General features: G+C 43.6%; 1 protein-coding gene across 13 annotated transcripts in view; it reads right to left on the bottom strand.

The window, feature by feature from the left end:
• The window catches only part of LOC126354835 (formin-like protein), a 406,363-nt gene that overhangs the window by 207,705 nt on the left and 174,861 nt on the right, over positions 1 to 23,797 (bottom strand). The window lies entirely within an intron of this gene.

Raw genomic sequence — 23,797 nt, 5'->3', positions numbered from 1 at the left:
CAGGTGACTGGATAGATCACATTCTAGCATATAGAAATCTGTTCGTAATTTTCCGTGGGGAGGAATCATCTAAACAAACTAGTGAAAGGTGCGTCACTAGAAAATTCAAACAATACAAGGTGTTGAAAACAGTATTCCTTATGTTAGTATTCCATAATTTGAGGGGTGATAGTACGGGCCAAAACATGAGAAAAGTGTCTAGCAAACGTGGGCGCTAAAGCGCACACCGTAAGAACAGTGAATACGTGGTCATCTTCACTTCTGTGAAGCATAATTTCTACCAAAAAGCTACTCATAGCTCTTAAGGTATGCATTTTGGAGCACGTGTTTACAGGACATTATCTTATTTTAGTCCACACTGTCACCCCCAAAAATACGGAACAAAGCACTACACGATCGTGTCACTGTGTGTGACGTAACCACTCCGCTATGTTCGTCTAGCGCCGCGTATTGCATATTAGTCTGTAATAAGACGTTGCAATTACTTGGAGTTTACACATGTTTGTCACTTAACAGTATATGAAGCCTCCACAAAAACATTACCTACCTTCTGTGTACAGGGCGGTTTACATTGCCGTTTCGCGCAAGCGTCTTTTGAGTTTACGACCGCCGTGCTTTGTCGTAGGAAGGGGTCCCGCGTGCCTCGTAAAGACCGACCCTCTGTGACTGTGGGATCACTTTGGCGGGAAACACAGGATCCCGTTCTTCATAAGATCTCGTTGATCCAAAACTAGCGACTTCCCTTCTGTCATCTCTGGTTGTGTAATATTAGTAGTATTAGTAGTATTCGCGGAAAAAATAATTTGAACAGAATTTACTTTTTTATTGGTGTTCGGATTACACTATACAGTTAAATTACTCACACAATGTATACAAATGTTGAAAGATCGAGTGTATGCTATGGTTTAGCTGTGTTTACTGATCGTAAAGTGTCAACACTCCTTCCCTATTTTATATCTAAGTCTATTCTAACACACACTGTTCACTAGGGAATACGTATTTAAGTAATCGTTTTCACTACTATGGGCATCTAGCCTCTTTATCCATGGATTCTGTTTTCGGGAATGTTTTATTAACGGTGCAAATTAAGAAACATTGTGAGTTGGGAGGGGGGGGGGGGGGGGGGGGAGGGCGGTGGGGTGGTTTATAAATATTTCAACCTGGTAACAGAAATGAGATAGTGGCCTGTGATTTTGATGTTAAGTTTATTACCTAAGTAGACTAAAGGAATTCTGCTACATTGAAGCAAAATAAAGCATCCAGAATGAGATTTTCACTCTGCAGCGGAGTGTGCGCTGATATGAAACTTCCTGGCAGATTAAAACTGTGTGCCCGACCGAGACTCGAACTCGGGACCTTTTGCGGGCAAGTGCATGGCCGACGAAGCAAGGACGATATAAGAAGCAGAGTAGTGCAAGTAAATACAGCATTCATGGCCAAAATAAATCTACTAGTAGCAAGCGTAATTCGAGGAGGAAATTTTTGGGAATGTACGTTTGGAGCTCATTATTGGATTTTCAGGTGAACCATGCTTATGGGAAAACCGGAAAAGAAGAGAATCGACGTGTTTGAGATGTGGTACTATGGCACGATGTTTAAAATTACGTGAAACGTTAAGAAACGAGGTGGTTTGCTGCAAATTCGTTGAGGAAAGAATGGAGTATACCGACAAGATGGGCCAGGGTAAATAGGAAGTAAGTTAAGACATCAGGGAACAACTTCCATCGCCAGCTGGAGTGGCCGAGCGCTTCTAGGCGCTTCAGTCTGGAACCGCGCGACTGCTACGGCCGCAGGTTCGAATCCTGCCTCGGTCATGGACGTGTGTGATGTCCTTAGGTTAGTTCTAGGGGACTGATGACCTTTGATGTTAACTCCCATAGTGCTCAGAACCATTTGAGTAACTTCCATCGCATTTAAAACTGTGGAGAGTAAAAACGGAGAGACTGAAATATGTCCACAAATAACTGAGGAAGTTCAATACAAGTGTTTCTCTTAAATAAAGGGGTTGACTTAGGTTAGGTAATCATGGCGGACCGCATTAAACGTATTTTATTGGTCCAGCTTTGAGCCATGTTCTGTCGCTATTTTCCAGTTTCTGGTATAATTTTCGTCGTTAGTGGGCAAGTGTTTGTTGATTAAACTGTTTCTTTCGTTGTGGTGTAATACACTGTGGTGACCATCCCGAAGTTCCAGCGGTCGAAACCTTTTCTGTTGTGGTTTTCCAATGCCGCCCAAGCAAATGCACTATACACTACGACCAGCAGATCGAACTTATTTTTTAATGTTTAAATAAAAGTTTATGGGCTGTAATCATTGATTTTCGATCGTAACATTTTAGGAGATTCGTTAGTTTCCGTGTTTTTCTTACGATTGCTTCTGTAAGCGGTCTCCACGATAAGGCGTCGTCTAAGATGACTCGGAAAGTACTTGGCAGTGTGTATCTGCTGCACTGTCTGGTGTCATTGGCTGCTTGATGAAGTTTTCCAATTTCAGGCTAGAGCGCTCTGAGAGTTGGTGATGTTTGAACATTAGCAGCTGGCTCCTTAGATGCACTTCAATTTTTTTCCGCCTTGGCGTCGTTACTTGTAATAGTCGGACGTGTACTAATACCGTTCTTTTCGCTGCCTCTACTAACTTTGCCGAAAAACTAAGTATGCGGTGTCATCGGCCTATAGGGCAAAGTTACCGTTGCAATCGTACGCCCAAGTGTCTGGTACTGAACGCGGGCAGAAAGTGCACGGTTCAAAATAATTCGAATGGCTCTGAACACTATGGGACTTCTTAGGTCATCAGTACCCTAAACTTAGAACTACATAAACCTAACTAACCAAAGGACATCACACACATCCATGCTCGAGGCATGATTCGAACCTGCGACCGTAGCGGTCGCGCGAGAAAGTGCACGACTCAGAGGAAATACTATTTTACTTTTACGGCTATCTCGAACGTTTTTGAGAGTGTGTAATATGTTGCCTCATCTTGGAAACTATACTCTCGGAATCTGAACAGCACATCTGTCTGTGATGCACGCCGCCTCTTTTGCATCGTCTGCCACTGGAGTTCGATGATTATCTCTCTGATGCTCTTACGCTTACTAAGGGATCTAGTGACAACGCATAGCTATCCTCTTCCCCTCCATTAATTCTACAGGTAAGGATTCCACAAAAACATCTAAAAAAATTTAAATTCTCTATTGAAGGAACTAGCTGACAGTGAATATTGGCTAAACTCCAGATTATATCGATTCTGGTGCACAAGTTAACGGTAACCAAACGTAACTCGCTTGTAAAAGTGAGCCAATTTTTGTAGGGACACCAATTCACGGTGGAATTACAAAATCTTACCAATCACGAAAGTACATTCGCTTCTTGGTGAGAGTCTTTAATATGATCCAGCAAGATCACTGTGAATCAGTTCCACTGGTTTCTTTAAAGCAGCCAGCACCTAGCCTCAGTATCCACCGCAACAAACCTTGTATTAGACGCCATGCTGGAAAAAGCTGAACTAACGCTCTCCCATGCACAGTAAGGAACTCTAAAATAAAACTATGTTTACCTTCGTAAGCTATGTGATCAGAAGAACTGCTGGCCGGCAATCGGCAGCTACATGTCAACCAAAGATGTCACTGCCTATACATTAGCTAACACGTTGTGTTCCATTGTCGCTTTCTCATTTCTTGCGTTTCTCTTTCTTGCTCGTGTCAACTCTGTAATACGCGTCTATCAGAAATTACTCGTTTCGTTTGTTCTGTTTTTAACGATTTTTGTTAACCAGTGAAAGCTGATATTCTGTACATATTAATGCTGGTCGAGCGTCGAGGCAGTATAATGAATTACTGGAAGAAATACAGCATCTGGGAGCTTTATGAATCCTAGATGCCTTTCCGGCTTCTGTACATCTTCTATTGGCGTAATAATTTTGTACATTGAACAGCCTAACGTTTATTATCGATTGCATTTTTAACGCTGTACTGACCCCGTGCAAAATAACGATTCATCTACAATTTTGCATTTACAGTTTAACAAGTAATTCCTGATTTGCTTCTCTGCCATTGAATCTGAAAGCGCTTATACTACCAATACACTTACATGCCGCAGCATTCATGAAGTGATCGGTTAATGTATTTGTATCTAAAATTACACCTGAATTCGCGACTAACAGGACGAAAATGTGTGCACCTAACTGGGCTATTCCTTGTATGCTGAGTGTGGTATTAGCCTTCTTGTTCACCTACGTATCTACAGGGTGAAAAGTATTTAAACCCACAAACTCTGGGAGGTTGTAGGGGACATCAAAACAAATATTTTTCCCTGTTATCATTTTTTCCCTTTGAGGAGTATTTAAACCGGTAGAGGAACAGTGATCTTGGTGGATAACCTGGTTCCAGGTTGTGAACACTGTAAGTGAAATGGACGTAACAATTGCTCTCGAAGGACTGTTCCTACATTTATCTGGTTCGTCCCCATGTTACATGCAATTGCACGAGTGCTGATTGAAAGATCCCACTCCACATGCTGCAAGAAAGCTTCCTCAAATTGCAGCGTTCTTACCGTGCGACTGCGTCCCTGTTCAGGTAATCTGCTGAATGACCCGGTATTAACCAGACGTTGGTACACAGCAGCAAAGGTCGTATGATCCTGGATACGGCGATTAGGATATTGTTGTTGATAAATCCGCTGTGCAGGTCGTCCGTTATGGTTCGCTACGCAGTACGCACCAACCGTATCAGTGTACTCACTCCTGGAGTACCGCTCCATTAGTAAACAGAGACAATGCACTACTACATTGGTGGACAGTAGTTGCCTGCAACTGAAGAGCGTAATACGCCCCTCCACCGGTTTAAATAATCCTCACAGGGAAAAATATTTTTTATGTCCCCTGCAACCTCCCAGAGTTTGTCGGTTTAAATACTTTTCACCCTGTATGATTAACGTTGATTATCCAACTGATTACTGGATTCACGCCTTTAAGTAGGATCGAAAACTGAGCTTTCGTGGCTACAATGGACAGAATCTCTCTCTTGAATCGAAGTGTTATATCAACTGGTGGGCCCGTTACACTTACCGTAATTAAATCTTCTAGTCCCCCTTACTTTCTACCAGGAAGGCAATATCACCTGCATCTCCCTCCCCCCCTCCGCCTTGTATTCCTACTTTTCCTTTTGAAGTTCCCTTCACTTCTTTCTCGAAATAAGAGGTAAACGGCAGTGGTGATCATCTGCAGCTTTGCTTAGAACTTCACTCCTCCCTCTTCCTTAATTTGCTATTCCTGTTACCAGGTCTCTTTGGGACAATTCCGGGTAAAGTGTTTATCGATGCACTTCATCCCAATTCGTCTCAGCAATTCAATTTTATTATCCCAACTAATGATATGTAACAAGTAAACTTTACCGAGTGGCTTCCTCTTCTACTTTCTTCATACTTTAAACAGCATTTGAACGTCAGAGCCGGGACATCGATTTCTGTGGCTTTCCTGTCGGGGACTCTACCAATCATCAATCATCGGTTCGACTATTGTTCGGTAGACCCAGCTTTTCAATTTTCATTTGATTTCTACATCCATCATAAAATTGAAATGTTAATTAACAAGAACGGACCGATCTGTCTGCTTCCGAACTGAGCCCCTATTGACTACGACTTAACAATCTATGTTATTTTCCATTTTCTTCTATCTTTTTCGACTGGCAGCACAGATGTTCTGGATGTCTCTCTCGGCCCAGCTCAAAATGCCGGTAGTTTCTCATTATTTGTCGAAATTTGCTCTTATCCACAATTTTATCCTTGAGATACCGATTTCTTTCAGATCTTGATCACAATCTTTGAACTATCGCAGTGTTTCCTCCTTCCGACTTGCAAATTCAGATTTCCTTTGTTAGACGGTCATAGAATCAAATTTTTAATAAACGTAATATCTTTTGATTCTTAACGATCCGCATATAAACACAAGCATTCACAATGAGTTAAAGTTTTTTTTTCTTTTAACAATGGGTCATTTCGTATTTTTACAAAATTTTATATGAATGCTCGCATTTTCAGGCTATCAGTAGTTACAAATCAGATGTTAACTAACAATCACAAATAATTGTTCATAAACGTAACGTTCCAATTTGATAATAAATATAAAACTGAAGTGAAAGTAAAAGATCAGTTGTCGAGAGAGAACCGAAATAGCAACTTCCCGATTATAAGCTGAGAACCCTACGTAAGCAATTACACACGCCTCTATTCAGTGGCCAACATTTTTCGTACTTTTAACACCGCACGGAAATGTTCAATGTTGATTTTGTGTTTTTTGAGCTGTATGAAGAAAATCGAATGTGGCCAGTCTACTTTTAACACTATCACTGGATCCCAAACCGCTATGAAGGCATCCTGATGTAGTCTATTCTTCCTTGAATTCATGTAGCATAGCATCGCAGGCGCCAGTTTCTGGAAAGGAACAGAGCATTCAATACGCTTTCAATGTTTTGTCATTTCGGTGCTAACAGAGACGTACAAGCAGTCGCCCATAACTCTTAATGTACATGAACTGCATGCAAACGTACTTCACCCGATGCAGTCAGTGTACCATTAGAGGACTCGGGCTTACAACAGGATTGAGCACGTACCACCACTCCTGAAGCGGGTTCCATGAGAGATTCGTGACCAGCGTGGCCAGACGTGGATGACCTCTGCCTGAGTCACGACGCCCACGCCCGTGGCCTGTGTGTGTGACCCAGTAGCCTGCCTTATGACTCACGAGCCCAAAGCCTGCAGCACACACGCCTCTCACTGCTTTCCCCCGTAACGTTTCCTGTCAGTTTCTAAGCATGCCACTAGCTGCACTCAGCATTTCATAGCATCCCCAAAATTACTACTTTCACCTTTACAAGGCAGGTTAACGGAGGCCAACAGGGTAGAATAATAATGTCAGCAGGGTAGAATAAATGTCAACAGTTTTCTCCAGAAGCTAGGACGCAGTGTAAGTCGAACCTGCGGGGATTTGTGTGTGTGTGTGTGTGTGTGTGTGTGTGTGTGTGTGTGTGTGTGTGGGAGGGGGAGGGGGGTGTACAGCCCCGTATGTGTGTGTGTTATCTGTTGTTCCGCTTTTTAGGAAGGAATGGTTTATACATTACAGCAGACGATATCCATTCTCCTACAATGTGTCAGTTATGCCAACACTCCGAATGCTTTCATCGAAGAAATTGCTGAAGACGCAGCAAGGAAATAAAGCACAAGCGGCTCTTTGACAAATTCCAGAAGACAGTAAATGTGGCAAATACAGCCTGAAGCGGCCGACCGAAATTGCTAACATTAGAAAATTACCAAGCTGCGAAGTCAAGAGTCTCTTAAAGGCTCTTCGACGTCTATCTAGCAAGTCTCGTCTCTCCGTTGTTAGTTACCAAAGGGCATTGTGCACGGAAGTTGAGGTGCAACCGCAGACAATTCGTGCTCTTCATGGATTGTCACCCTGAAGATGAAGGTAAGCATTTAGATTTCTGTCAGTGGTTCATGTATTGTGTAAAGGGAGAGGGAGTGATCTACCTTGACGGGTCTATGACGGCAAAGTAGTCGCAATTTGGGTTAGGAATAACGCACATCAGCTGCACGATCCCCTCTTTCATGTACAAAAGCTGGATGTTTGGTGTGCAACGTCACGTCGGCTGATCTTCACATTCTTCGGTGACACAGTGAATACAGAACGACAGTTACATTTCGTGAAATAATTAGTAAACACCATATCTCGAGACCAGCTACAGTAAGCATGGTTTCAGCGGTAAAGTCATACCCCGTGCAGCCAGTAACATCACGACACAACTCCCACATATCCGCACGGAAAGGGGCCAAAGTACATCGAAGAAAAACACCCTTTCCCGACAGTCGACTGAACCCATCCGTGGGATATTCCATTACTGCGAGTTTCACATCTATTTCTTGGGCCAGTGTTTTTATGTACAACTGATGTCTAAGGGATGTAGCCTCCCTCGATAACCTGGCTTACCCTCAGACTTTTCCTTGTGAGGATGCTGCTTGTAAGAAGTCACATCCGTTATTCCTGAGCTGCAAAAAGGCATTTAACGACTTTTTCCTGAAGTTCCTCAACAAATGTTTAAACATGTGTTTAAGAACGTTGAGTTATTTGAATCACGTAAGCAGTTGTGCTGCATCCTTCAAATGGCGCCACCCCACTCAAAATAATACGTGGAACACTAACACCCAAAGTCTTGCGGTTCGCAAGCTTTGCCGCTTATAATAGAATTAGTAAGAATATTCGTGATAAACAATTTTATACACAGAATATATGAAACCGTATCGTACATTATGTACGGCCACGTTAATCTGCAGTAAGTGCTCACACGCCAACGCAGAACATTATAGTCAACGACAATTATCAGATGTACCATCATATAGTATAACTATTTCTTACTGCGTTGAGAATTTCTTAACAGCGAGGACAGAGCATATCTCTGATGAAGAGTGGTCGACATAAGTGGAAGTACGTTTATGCGTGCCGCCGGGAATTGTGTTGAAACCTTTGCTGTTCATGTACGTTAATGACCAAGCAGCCAATATTAATAGTACCCTCGGGATTTTTCGCAGACACTGTTTTCGGACAGCACTTCGTAGTAGATAACTACACACACAGTATTGAGTTACATCTGGATAAAAATTGACAGAGGTACAAAGATCGGCAATTTTGTTTGAATGTTGAGACATGTACAATTCATTTCACACAGAAGAAGACGTAATATCCTAAGACTAAGACACCGGCGAGTTACTATTGGAACGAATCAAAACATAGAACTATCAAATACCTGAATCTAACGGTTTGTACTATACGAAATGGAATCATCACACAGACTCTGTCGTAGGTAAGACAGGGAGCAGACTTATCGCCCAGTATCCTGCCACCGAATCTGTCAGTCAACAGAGGAAACTGCTAATAAGTCACCCACGTGCAGCTTCTTAGAATTTTGCTCCAGGAATTTATCATTCGTGCCCCATTTTGTGATCCTTAAAAATTCTAGCATGTTTCTTCAACTCGCGTGACAGCGTTACAGAAATGTTGAAAATCAAGGATTAGACGGAAATTATACCACGGAATCATACTTGCAAAATTTCATGAACCACTATTAAGTGCGGCTGGTAGAGTTATCTCCAGGCCCCTTACGTATCCCGAGAGAACCACTAAGACACGTTAGACTGATTACAGTGCGCGGCATTGTAGCAGTCATTCTTTTCTCGTTCCATACGCGATCGAGACGGAAAAAAAAACCGTATCATGGGGTACAGTGCCAAGTACCTCGGCAACGCAATTCACAATGGTTCGCTGAAAATATATTGGAATTTTAAAATTCTAGGTACTCTGGTATCACCTCATGGCACCGCATGACAAGCGACAGTGGGTAACGCCTATAGCCAGAGCCAGCAAGCAGCAGCTCATACTAGGACGGGGGGGGGGGGGGGGGGGGACGCTCCCGCAGCGCCACTCCTGGGGCGACAGTGCGCCAGTTGTGCCACGAGTTGCGAAACCCGTCTCGGCGGACTGGAAGCGTGACGTCATAGGAAGCGCCGCGTGACGGCGCGTTTCCGTGGAAACGTGGAACTGTTCCGCGGCCCCGATTCCACTTCTGGCTGCGCAAAGGCGAGCCGAGCGTCATTCTTATTGTTTTCCAGAAATGAGTGAGTCACGTACGGGACACGACAGACCTATGATGCAAGTAAACAAAGAATTGCTACGAACCAGCACGTAAATGTATGGCGCTCAATCCACGAAAATGAGTTTCTTGTTATTCACAAGATACATTACCTTATGGAATATTAACTGCAGAGTAATTAAATTCCAAAACTACCAACCGGGCAATTTAATCTGTGAAGTGTATGAAATTTTTGAAGTAACAGAACGTTTCACACTGCTGTTCTCTGCGTCTGTCGCGTGCCGTCAATTGTTTACACCTTTGCCGCTTATTTTCAGACACACTTTGAGATCAAAGGGTCACTTTTTTGTGTCTTAGTCAATATATTAGATGAAACCAACCGCGGAAGTGAAATCACCAGTGATTCCGCCGCTTGACAGAGCTATACTCCATTTCCTAATACCTGTTCTTGTTCTAGTGTAATTTATTTCTAATTAACTGCCGACTTTCATGCATAAAATACCGACTGGATGTGCGTAGTCGACAGCCGATTGGTTAAGGCATGGTGGAACGTATTTGGCTCGTAATATACATTTACGCATCATTTCAGTTATCGAATGCACACGAGATTTAGTGCTGATGATGCCCTCGTTTTTCTCGTTATTCGGTACCAGACACAAAATCATTCACTGATGTCTATGTCTGTGATTGAATATAACACGCACCTTCACATCTGTTTTGTACACAAACACACAAACACAGGAAGTCAGAAGGACACAGTTCTCAGTGAGATATTTCACATGAGACTGCTTCATTAAAGCAATGCACCACGTCAGATGTGCGCTGACCTGCGTAGCTCGTACTGCATCATTGAGATTACATCGCGTATCATGCGAATGAGCTATCGCAGAAAAAGCCAGAGTAGATGCCTCGCGGCGCAGGTAACCTAATGAAAGTAGATGGCTACATTTAACTTCACATGAAACTGACCCGACATTTGCCTGAAACGATTTAGGGAATCACGGAAAACCTAAATCAGGATAGGCGGAGACGGGTTTTAACCGTCGTCCTCCCGACTGCGAGTACAGTGTGCATGAAATTGAAATGTTCACATTGGTTACTTCACGAACATTCACAGCACAGGGAGATTTTTAAGGCCAGTAACAGTTTTTGCACGCAGAACGCAAGTAAATGACATGAAACACCAAACTATTTTGATTATTTTAAATTCCATGGGAAAAGAAGTAGTTATGATTACTAAGTATCGCCGATTATGTTTCCTTATTGCAAATCCACTTAAGTTATATAATTCTAAATATAGATCCCATGACAAAAGAATTGGGGTTCAGCGAGGGACATCATTTAAAACTGCAGGTCTGGCTTTCAACCAACAATAACGTTAACTTCCAAATGTCGACACAATAGGCGAGAGGTAATCATGAAGTTTTAATTATCACTTCGAAAAAATATGGTTATGCACTCGTTTGATTGTAATTACATGTCTGCAATCACAGTGCACAATGAAATTGCCTAGGCACAGAACCGGAGACCGCCGTTAAACGAGCCAATAAAGAAAGGTGAGGCCCTAAGTTGGGTATCTTGCGATAATTCGTTTTCGGCAGATTACAAGTGCTGCAGGTGTATCAGACCAATTAACACAGCTACATAAGCCATCATGAGTGGATTGACACAGCTGCAACGCTTCCGCCGCCGCTGCTGCTGCTGTAAACCAATTACCGCACGACACTCAATTTGTGGTTGGTCTGAGCCGTTCTGTTTTGGGTGCTCTAGCGGCGTGTTGTGGTACTATATGTACCGGGACTGCAGACATGTTCCTCTGAATATTCAAATAATTACGTAACTATTTTTTCGAAGTGAAAATTAGAAATTTATGAATACTCCTATTACGGATAAGCAAAAGCTTCAGAGACCTGTAATCACTGCAGGATTTAATTTCATTACACAGAGTACGTGTCAAAGTACGAGGTGTGTTTCAGAAGATACCTTTTTGAAATAAAAATAAAACCTCAAGATTTTTCTTAGCAATTCTACTTTTAATAAAATCCTGTACTTTAACATACAGGGTAGCGCAGTAGCCTGTTAAGCATAAAGGAAATGCTCCGAAAATACAGAAACGAAGAGCTGAAATGGACTTATTAGTTATTTACAATGAGAAATACATTTCAAGAAGATGTTGAAAGTGACCACCTGCAGCATAAATACACAGCTGTGCACGTCCAAGCACATTCACATACACCCGGCGTTAAGTTAGGATATCGCTGGCGGAAACTTCACGGTTGACGTTGCCTTTCATTTCCGGTACTCTGTGTGAATTCGCTTCATGGACTTTATCTCTTCACGTGTGGCCACCGCAAAAACCACACGTTGATAGATACGGCGAACATGGTGGTCATAAATGTTTGCTGACAATTCTTTCCTCAGTGACGACATCATGGTCTTTTTCCAGGGATACGTGTGTTGTGTTGCCCAATCTTACTGGAAGGAGCAATACTGCCTTTCATAATCAGTGGGTTGAGCACCAAATGTATCAAAAATATCCATATATGCAACCGTGCTGAGGGTAGTGTCAAAAAAATCTTTCCGATGATGCGCGTTCCTCTTACACCGCACCAAACGCAGATTTTTTCATGCTGGAGTGGCTGCTGCCACACAGTGTTAGTACCTCGTATTCTGTGAATTCGCGCGACCGGAAAGACGAAACCAGGCTTCAACACTCATGATGTAATGGAAAGGATGTAACAAACCATCGATGTTATTCAAAACGAAAGTGCAGTTATGTACACGTTTCTAGCTATCATCATTCCGCAATTGCTGTATAACCGTCACGGTATCGTTTCAGATTACGACTTTCCAATATCCGCTGGCAATTCCTTCCAGTTACATGTTTTTTTTGTTTTTTTTTTTTTTTTCAATTTACGTGTAGACTTCTTTGCGCTTTGAATAAATCTTCGGCAAATGTCTGCAATAACTTGTGGTGCGCGAACTGAAGGAATTCTTTGTCGTTTAACATTCTGCATGGATCCGTATGTACACCAGTTTTTATATAGACCCTGTATTGTTTTCTTTGCTGGCAGTTCTCTATCCGGATACCTGACCCCGAAAATTTCACGAGTTTCCGTAATCGAAGTTTTTTTCACATACGCTTCCACAATTTTAATTCTTCCTTCTGCTGAAAAGTTATTTTGCAGACCGCGAAGAGAAACGTCTAACTTCACTGATGAAAGAAACTTAACTGCTGATATAAGAATGCTAACGATCGATTATTGCATAAAACTGTCAATTGCTGCAACTGTTTATTTCTGAAGTCGAAATATGGCATTCGCATTCAAAGGGGAGGCGGGTCACGTGACTGCGCCATCTCTTAGTTTTCCACATAGTTCCCAATAATATTCTACGTATTACATTAAAAGCCCGAAACTTTATGCACCGCGAAAATATGAAGACGCACAATATTCGGCGTTTTTACGTTCGTTTGGGAGTATCGTATTTGAAATGCCTCCTCCCACTGAGGATTCCGCCGACTGGGAAATACGTACTGTAATTCGTTTACTTATATTTAATGCTAAAAGCACGGAAGCGGCTGAAATTCATCGTCACATTCGTCACGTGTATAGAGTAAATATTATAAGCCATTGGATGGTACGGAAATGGGTGAGAGCTTTTAAAGATGGCGGCGCGAATATGCATCATCAGGAATAAAATGGGCGACCTTCTGCTGCTACTACTGACGATTTTGTACAGAAAGTTGATAGAAACTTTCAAGATAAGAGTTTTTTTTACGATTTCGACGTCATCTGACGAGTTTCCTCAAGTGACAAGAAGTGTGCTTTATGCAGTTGTTGCCTAATCAGGTGGGCACATTTCTACAAGGATTGTTATATTGGTGGGAATTATGTATATAAGTAGGCTAAAGTACAGGCTTCATTTAAAAATTCTGTAAGAAAAATCTATTTTATTTTAAAACGGTACTTCTTAAGAAACATTCTTTGTGCTTTGGAAAGACGATTAATCATCAAGTATTTTCCGAATTACAAATGCGAGTTTTTACAATGGCTATCAGATACCCAAAAGGACAGGCAATTACACGGAACAGAAGGGCTACTCTCATGCGTTCATGCCCGAACAGCTGACTAAAGTGTCCAACTTCAAACGCACGGTCGTTAAAACAAAAGCGGATCCATAGTGAGGCGACATTTTTTGGTGGAAGAAAACAAGAATACTACTGCTGAGTAATGGTTCTTTCAAGGCGAAACGAAGTATTAATACTATTCAGCGGTTTAAAACTTCCTTACGTATAAATAAGAATATTTTCTGGGTCGCTAGATATGAACTGTAAGTGACTGGTAGAAGACTTATGTCCTACCGCAAATGTCAACGGCGGGAATCATGTTTTATGAGAGAAACTGCCTAACCGCAGGCGTTTCTAACTGAACGGAATTTCATCATAGACAACTGAAGGCGATTCTGGAGAATATTCAAGTTCATGTCAGTTTACAGAAGAAGCGGTTTATTTGATGAATACTGCACACTGGAATGTTGAATCGATACGCTAATCGAGTTCACGGCGTCAAACGAGCGGCTGATTCACTGGTGATGCCGTAGTAAATCCGCGCGCTCTTTTAGTCACTAGGCTAGGGAGGGGCTGACGTGTTTTCGCCTCCTGGCAGCCTCTCAAGGCGCAATGACTCTGCTATGAGACAAGACTGCATTCTGCCAAGTGCTCGTCATCCCACTTCCCCTACTGCATTGCTCGTAAGGACTTGAGGGATTTCTGAAAGAATCGAACACTCTACAAATACGTCAGTCGTATTATTAATGTAACAAATTCGCGCCGAAAATAATTTTAAGTGCATTAAAATCCAGAAAACCGAGTTACACGTACTTCTCTCTCGTAAAACTGAAAAAGATGTCGAAATCTACTGGCAGGTTATTATTGTAGATGTAACGCCCAAAAAAGTTAACGTATTCTCTTAAAATGGAGCTGTAGCTCCGAAACGCGTAGCATTTAAACTGAAACGAAAAATAGTGTCTCCCAAAACCGTATTACACTGGCCGAAATACCCTAATCTGCGAACGAACTTAGCATGGCCGGACATGTGTAATTATTTTCTAAGACCACTGCCCAGTAACAGTGGGGGCACTGTCAGAATTGACAGCATATTTTTTGGGTTTCCTGCAGACAGGATTGCTGGTAACCTCTTCATCACAGCGTGGGAGTGAAATGGGCCTGCAACTGGAAACGTACTCCTTAAGTTGAAGTACGTGGGGCAATACCATTCCTGGCTGTCTACTAGCGTTTTAAATGCACATAAATCCACCGTGGAATTCTGGCGGTATATGGACCAAACGCAATGTCGCGGGAGGAAATATACGGGGGAGCAGATTTTCCGAAAGCGAGGACGGTTTACCCAAGCGTTATCTAATATCTGTGGCAAAGGAATGAATTTTTATCGTCGAGGAACTGAAGGACTGTGGAACATTCAAACATTGTTTACAGAAACTAATGGATTACTTTGAAAAACAGAGCCATGTATTTGTGTCACTTTCAAGTACGGTACAGCACTGATTAAAAGTTACTTTGCCTGCTAAACATGTAGTTTGCTCTCTTGAGTCACTTTTTGTACGCTACAGTCGCGGTCAGCCACAGACGTCTCCGGTAATAACACTTTTTTAGCCGGTATATGAAGGCGTGGGACATGGGATGAGGTTATCATTGTGAGACACCCCGCCCTCCCCCAAATACGTTGCAAACATATTATACACCGAAGCGCCAAAGGAAACTGGTATAGGCATGCGTATTCAAACACAGAGATATGGAAACAGACATAATACAGCGCTGCGATCGGCAACGCCTGTCATTTCTGGCGCGTTTGTTAGATCAGTTACTGCTGCTACAATGGCAGGTTATCAAGAGAAGTGAGTTTGAACGTGCTGTTATAGTCGGCGCATGAGTGATGGGACACAGCATACCCGATGTAGCGCTGGAGTGGGGATTTTCCCGTACGACCGTTTCACGAGTCTACCGTGAATATCAGGGACCCGGTAAAACATCAAATCTCGGACATCGCTGCGTCCGGAAAAAGATCCTGCAAGAACGGAACCAACGGCGTCAGAGAAGAATCGTTCAACGTGACAAATGTACACCCCTTCCGCAAATTGCTGGTAAATTCCAGTGCTGGAATATCAACAAGTGTAAGCGTATGAACCATTCAACGAAGTATCATTGATACTCGTGTACACTTGATGACTGCACGACACACAGCTTTACGCCTCGCCTGGGCCCGTCAATACTGATAATGGACTGTTGATGACTGGAAACATGTTGCCTGGTCGGAGGAGTCTCGTAACGAATTATATTGGGCGGATGGACGTGTACGGGTATCGAGACAACCTCATGAACCCACTGCTTATCAGCAAAGGACTATTCCATCTGGTGGAGGCTCTTAGTGACGTGGAGCATGTGCAATTTGAGTCATATGGAACCACTGACATGTCTGTATACAATTCTGACACGTGACACGTACGTAACCATCCTGTCTTATCACCTGCACCCATTCATATCCACTGTTTATTGCGACGGACTTGGGCAATTCCAGAAGGGCCATGGAACACCCCATATGTCCAGAATTGCAACGGAATGGCTCTAGGAACACTTCTCATGCCTTGCAGCGTGCTATTCAGAAGAGAGCTTCACTCCCTCGTACTTTTGCACATTTGTAGACAGCACTACAAGTTTCATGGTGTCTACTCCCTCCAGCACTACTTCACACATTAGTCGAGACCATGCCACGTCGTGCTGTGGCACTTCAGCGTGCTCGCGGTGGCCCTACACGATACTGGGCAGGTGTAGCAGTTTCTTTGGCTCTTCAGTGTATCAGGCCGTACTTGGGGTCAAGAAAGGCCCCCGATTTTTCTCCGATTTCCTCGTTAAGAACTGTCTTTTTCCCAGGTGAAAATACACTTTACCCCGGGTGAAAGTACTTGTTTACCGTGTTAAATAATAATTCACTTTCCCTTGGAGCTGTAAAACTTTTTAGTCCTTTAAATGGTGACGATTTTACACACCGGCAGAGAGCTCCTGGCACTTTAGGAAACGAAACCCAGCTTAAAACAACGCGTTTTTGCAAGATCTTTGATGAGCGTCAGACACTGTACATTTTCGTAACACGAAAGTGTAAACAGAAATTTCACCAAACACAGCACGATAGCTTCTGAAGCACTGAAATCGAGATTATGACGAGTTTTCGTCGGTCGTATCTCATGTCACATGATCTCGCCAGCTACATCGCTGTTACACACACACACACACACACATACATACATACATACAGAGAGAGAGAGAGAGAGAGAGAGAGAGAGAGAGAGAGAGAGAGAGAGAGAGAGAGAGAGACGTAGTTATGGTTAGGCGGAGTCCTAAAAGCACAATTTAAATCGCAGCACTGTTGTGTTCCGAACATTTCGTGGGTTACCCAGCTGAGTATGTGTCCCGCCAAGCACTTCTACTTTTTCGTGGAGAAGTTCATTTCATGCAAAATTGCTAAAGAACTCACTTCACTTTGTTTCAAAGGATAATTAAACTTTTTCCCATCATTATTGCGATTTGTAATCAATGAAACAACTAAAATAAACATGAAAAATTAACCCTGAAACTTTGCATTTTTTTAAGCGTGAGTTACGAAAGATGTAGCAAACACAAATGAGGTAGAAAAATTTTAAGTAATGGCATTAACGGCTGGTCGTCTGGGCCCAGGAGTTTTAAGTGGCTGGTCCTATTATGAAGATGACTCTGCAGCGTGTATGAATTGTACACAATTTTTGAATCATCATCATCATCATCATCATCATCATCATCATCATCATCATCATCATCCAGGACACCTGTGGCAGATAAAGTACGGATGAGAAGTTGTATTGGTTCCAGGGATGGTAAAAGTAAAGAAACTGGGACCCTCCAGAGGTGAAACCTGGATCGGCGCCTGAACCGTCTGAAGTGAAGGCAGTGGAGCACAAATCACGCACGGCCGTGGACTCGAGACAAATGGGAGACTGAGTCAGCCTTGTTTGGCCAGTCAGCCGGCGCGGCCTTATATAGCGGGCTCTAGCGTAGCATCGCGGCACCACGGCACCACGGCGGCCGGCGCCTCGCTAGGCGCTGGTTTACGTCGCAGCGGCTCAGTCGACGGCCGCAGAATCCCTGAGGCTGAGCAGGCCACTCTCACAACTGCAGCTGTAGAACTACTGTAGGCTACCGTAGACTACCTTAACTAATCGTGGACTACGGTAATTTTCCTAGTAGTTTTGGTCGTACTTGCGTTACCTGTACGTTATGGGTGTTGCGTAAATAATTGGGGGATACTTCATTTGTGTAACTATAGGAGGTTACCTTACAACAATCGCTTTCTTTGCGTATGCGATCAGTGTGTTACTAGACGACCTTTAAAATCGGAAGCGGCGGACTGTGTAAAATCTGAGTTACGATACACAAAAGAGTTTTGTATCGCGCCTGGAAGGCGGCGCGTGGATCTGCTTCTGCAAACTGAAGGGCAGGCCGAATGAAGAAAGAGAGTAGGAGCAGGAGGGGACAGGCACTTTGGTACTGCGATTAGAATATTAGATGTTTACTGTACGCAAAAACAAGATAATAAATGGTTATCTAACTTTGCGTACATCCCGTCGTGAGTAGGACAAGGTCTCAATAGCAAGTCAAAACACACTGTTGTTTAAGCGATGTTCCAGGCCGTCTGCTCTCTATGAAATGGGCTGGATCTGTAGCGGAGCGCGTAGACCTCCACAGCACCGGCTAGAGGGCGCTGTCGCTGGTGTGTCGTGGTGCCAACCTAGCAGAGCGCCCTTATGTTGTGGCATCGTAGGTATCGATACCGAAGAGTTGTATAACCTACAAAACATTTGTGTTCTACGTATTTATGTAACTTAAAAAGTAAACAGTAGTAACTGCAAAATTGAAATAGTCTATGTTTCATTTAGGTTTTATTCAAAACTTGTTGATTTGTAACGCTTAACAGAGGGCTGCTTCTACATCTACATCCATACTCCCGCCAGCCACCTGACGTTGTGTGGCGGACGGTACCCTGAGTACCTCTATCGGTTCTCCTTTTTATTCCTGTCTAGTATTGTTCGTGGAAAGAAGGATTGTCGGTATGCGTCTGTGTGGGCTCTTATCTCTCTGATTTTATCCTCCTGGTCTCTTCGCGAGATATACGTAGGAGGGAGCAATATACTGCTTGATTCCTCGGTGAAGGTATGTTCTCGACACTTCAACAAAAGCCCGTACCGAGCTACTGAGCGTCTCTCCTGCAGAGTCTCCCACTGGAGTTTATCTATCATCTCCGTAACGCTTTCGCAATTACTAAATGATCCTTAACGAAGCGCGCTGCTCTCCGTTGGAACTTCTCTATCTCTTCTATCAACCCTATCTGGTATGGATCCCACACTGCTGAGCAATATTCAAGCAGTGGGTGAACAAGCGTACTGTTACCTACTTCCTTTGTTTTCGGATTGCATTTCCTTGGGATTCTTCCAATGACTCTCAGTCTGGCATCTGCTTTACCGACGATCAACTGTAAATGATCATTCCATTTTAAATCACACTCCTAATGCGTACTCCCAGATAATTTATGGAATTAACTGTTCCAGTTGTTGTGCTGCTATATTGTAGCTAAACGATAAGGGATCTATCTTTCTATGTATTCGCAGCCCATTACCTTTGTCTACACTGAGATTCAACTGCCATTCCTTGCACCCTGCGTCAATTCGTTGCAGTTCCTCCTGCATTTCAGTACAATTTTCCATTGTTACAACCCCTCGATATACTACAGCATCATCCGCAAAAAGCCTCAGTGAACTTCCGATGTTATCCAGAAGGTCATTTATGTATATTGTGAATTGCAACGGTCCTATGACACTCCCCTACGGCACACCTGAAATCACTCTTACTTAGGAAGACTTCTCTCCATTGAGAATGACATGCTGCGTTCTGTTATCTAGGAACTCTTCAATCCAATCACCCAATTGGTCTGATAGTCCATATGCTCTCACTTTGTTCATTAAACGACTGTGGGGTGCTGTATCAGCCTTGCGGAAGTCAAGAAACACGGCATCTACCTGGGAACCCGTGTCTATGGCCCTCTGAGTCTCGTGGACTAATAGCGCGAGCTGGGTTTCATACGATCGTCTTTTTCGAAACCCATGTTGATTCCTACAGAATAGGGATGTTGTAAAATACAACAAGCAATACAGCTTTCTACGTTATTTCATCAATAAAAAGGTAAAATTTAAAGAAACGTATAACAAAAATTTACATCAACCATCGCTTCAGTACTTCGTCGAACTTGTATAAAACATGCGTCTATTAATGAGTAACTTTCTCATTTATCAATAATAACAGGAATCTCTTCCCTTCGTTCATGAGGTAGAAAGTTGTACGGAGTTCAAAGTAACAACAGTAAGGCCCAACGATGTCGACCGGCCCCCGTTATCCTCCGCCCACTCACTAGTTCTGAATCAAGTAGCTCCTCAGTTTGTCTCTTAAGGGCTGAATGCTCCCCGCTTGTCGACAGCGCTCGGCAGACCGGATGGTAACCCAGCCAATTGCTAGCCCACGCCGACATCACTTACCTTCGGTGATCCTACGGGAACCGGTGTTATCACTGCGCAAGGCCGTTGGCACTACTTAAACTAACTCGTATGCTAAGAACATCACATACGATCGCCCGAAGGAGGACTAACCACCCGCGGGAGGCGCACCGCGATCCGTGACATGCTGCCCAAAAACGCGCGACCACTCCGCGCGGCTTATCTCCAATAGGACCACGCCCGTTAGTAAAGCAATGTGATGTTCACAATCATACAGTCGACGTCAGCTGCAACCTTTAGTCAGTAGGCTACAATGACTAGGCCATGCAAATCAAACGCCAACCTGCAAGTGGAGCCCTCGCACCCGCGCCACACAGTACCTGTCCACAATCGAGCCACGGGCGCTTTCACCTGGCACGTGCCGTTGGAGATCCCTGGAGGGTACAACTGGACCGGCCCTACAAGCTGGCCTTGCAGCGACCCTCAAACACCAATGAATCAACTCTGCGCCTTTAATGAAATGTTCCCAAGGATACTAACACTCTTCCTTTTCAGTTACTTCCAGCATTTCTCCCCTAAGTGCAGCATTAAACCTTGACTTTGATTCTTCAGAAAGGGACTATCGTGTGAAAATGTAATTCACTCATCACAACATAAAACGGTTTAACACCTCACGTAATCGTGAATTGCAGTGAGCATCTACATTTAGCAATCATTTGTTTGAAATTCAGGGACAAGACGAACAAACAGGATGTTTACGCTGCACATAAAATGTAACTGGTGATTCACTGTACACATTGGTAGATATCGAAATACACGACAGAGGGATAGAGGGATAGAGAAACAATTAAAATCGCTCAAAAGAGGAAGGCCGCTGGACCTGAGGGGATACCAGTTCAATTTTACCCAGAGTACGCGAAAGAACGTACCCACCTTCTTGCAGCGGTGTACCGTAGGTCTCTAGAAGAGCGAAGCGTTCCAAAGAATTGGAGAGGGGTACAGGTCATCCCCGTTCTCAAGAATGGATGTCGAACAGATGCGCAGAACTATAGACCTATATCTCTAACGTCGATCAGTTGTGGAATTTTGGAACACGTATTATGTTCGCATATAATGACTTTTCTGGAGATTAGAAATCTACTCCGTAGGAATCAGCATGGGTTTTGAAAATGGCGATCGTGTGAACCCAGCTCGCGCTATTCGTCCACGAGACTCAGAGGGCCATAGACACGGGTTCCCAAGTAGACGCCGTGTTTCTTGACTCGCGCAAGGCGTTCGATACAGTTCCCACAGTCGTTTAACGAACAAAGTGAGAGCATATGGACTATCAGACCAATTGGGTGATTGGATTGAAGAGTTCCTAGATAACAGAACGCAGCATGTCATTCTCAATGGAGAGAAGTCTTCCTAAGTAAGAGTGATTTCAGGTGTGCCGTAGGGGAGTGTCATAGGACCGTTGCAATTCACAATATACATAAATGACCTTCTGGATAACATCGGAAGTTCACTGAGGCTTTTTGCGGATGATGCTGTAGTATATCGAGGGGTTGTAACAATGGAAAATTGTACTGAAATGCAGGAGGAACTGCAACGAATTGACGCAGGGTGCAAGGAATGGCAGTTGAATCTCAGTGTAGACAAAGGTAATGGGCTGCGAATACATAGAAAGATAGATCCCTTATCGTTTAGCTACAATATAGCAGCACAACAACTGGAACAGTTAATTCCATAAATTATCTGGGAGTACGCATTAGGAGTGTGATTTAAAATGGAATGATCATTTACAGTTGATCGTCGGTAAAACAGATGCCAGACTGAGATTCATTGGAAGAATCCTAAGGAAATGCAATCCGAAAACAAAGGAAGTAGGTTACAGTACGGTTGTTCGCCTACTGCTTTAATACTGCTCAGCAGTGTAGGATCCGTACCAGATAGGATTGATAGAAGAGATAGAGAAGATCCAACGGAGAGCAGCGCGCTTCATTACAGGATCATTTAGTAATCGCGAAAGCGTTACGGAGATGATAGATAAACTCCAGTGGAAGACACTGCAGGAGAGACGCTCAGTAGCTCGGTACGGGCTTTAGTTAAAGTTTCGAGAACATACCTTCACCGAAGAGTCAAGCAGTATATTGCTCCCTCCTACGTATATTTCGCGAAGAGACGATGAGGATAAAATCAGAGAGATAGAGCCCACACAGAAGCATATCGACAATCTTTCTTTCCACGAACAATACAAGACTGGAATAAGAGGGAGAACCGATAGAGGTACTCTAGGTACCATCCGCCACACACGGTCAGGTGGCTTGCGGAGTATTTATGTAGATGTAGACATTAATCTCCCCAGTTGTTAACGATATTGGGGATTTCAGTGCATGCGGCGGGCAAAACGAGTTGCGACAAGAGGTTAACTCAGAGGCACAGGCCGCGGCGGTGGAAGACACGGTGCATCCGGTGTCCTCGTGGGATCATTTGTACGTAGCGGCACGCCTGTTAGCTACTATCGCTGAGCCGGTGTGGTCTCTTACGGGTTCAGGCTGACTTAAGCCACTGATGTCAACATCGAATCTTCTGTTGTACCGTACAAATACAGCGTATGGAGCATCGTTATTATGGTTGGAGAAATGGCGTAGTCCATTACTCGCGCAACTGTAAATCACAAAATTAATGGTACCTGCATAAAAATTTCTTTTGAAACAGCAGCGAATTTCGGAGCGTAGATGTAGTGCGAAGACTGAAGCTTCAATAACATTGTTTGACGTGCCAGTGAAGAATGCTTTAGACAGTCCTTTCACTGATACAACCGTTGTCTCTTTGAGAGATCATGTTTTGTTCGGAGGCCTAATAAAACAACAGGCAGATTGTCAATCGAATGATCTAGCTTGGCATCTGACTGATGGCTTTAACTGTCTACGGAGCCGTTCCACGAGACCGTTTGTAGCAGGATGATAGCCACAGTTTCGAATTCGGCTCAGTTCAAGCAATGTTGAAAGTTGTTTAAAGAGTTAGGACTCGAACTGCCTCGTTCGCTTTGAACGAGCGTGATACAGAGGGCAATGCCGAAGCGGGAAACCGACTCACGAAATAAGGTCGCCGCATACGTTTCTGGTGTCGTATGTATTATTGGATAGGTTTCAGGTCAACGGCAGGAACAATTAGTCGCTGTCAGGCCGCATTTATGTCCTTAGTAAGGCGGTACAGGTCGAACAATGATGTGGACGTGTTCAAACCGACTCAGTCGAGTGAAAGTGCTGAGGAAGATGTAACCTGCGGAGTCATTTTGCTGAGTTGACAAACGGGTCAAGCTGCTGGAAAACCATTCAAAATGGTTCAAATGGCTCTGAGCACTATGCCACTTAACTTGTCAGGTCATCAGTCGCCTAGAACTTATAACTAATTAAACTTAACTAACCTAAGGACATCACACACATCCATGCCCGAGGCTGGATTCGAACCTGCGACCGTAGCAGTCGCGCGGTTCCGGACTGCGCGCCTAGAACCGCTAGACCACCGCGACCGGCGGAAAACCATTCTGGAGTGTAATTAGCAGTCTTCGAAAGGGAGGTA

Source organism: Schistocerca gregaria, chromosome 3 (genome assembly GCF_023897955.1).
Source record: "Schistocerca gregaria isolate iqSchGreg1 chromosome 3, iqSchGreg1.2, whole genome shotgun sequence".
NCBI lineage: Eukaryota > Metazoa > Arthropoda > Insecta > Orthoptera > Acrididae > Schistocerca > Schistocerca gregaria.
This window is presented reverse-complemented; position numbering and strand designations above follow the sequence as displayed.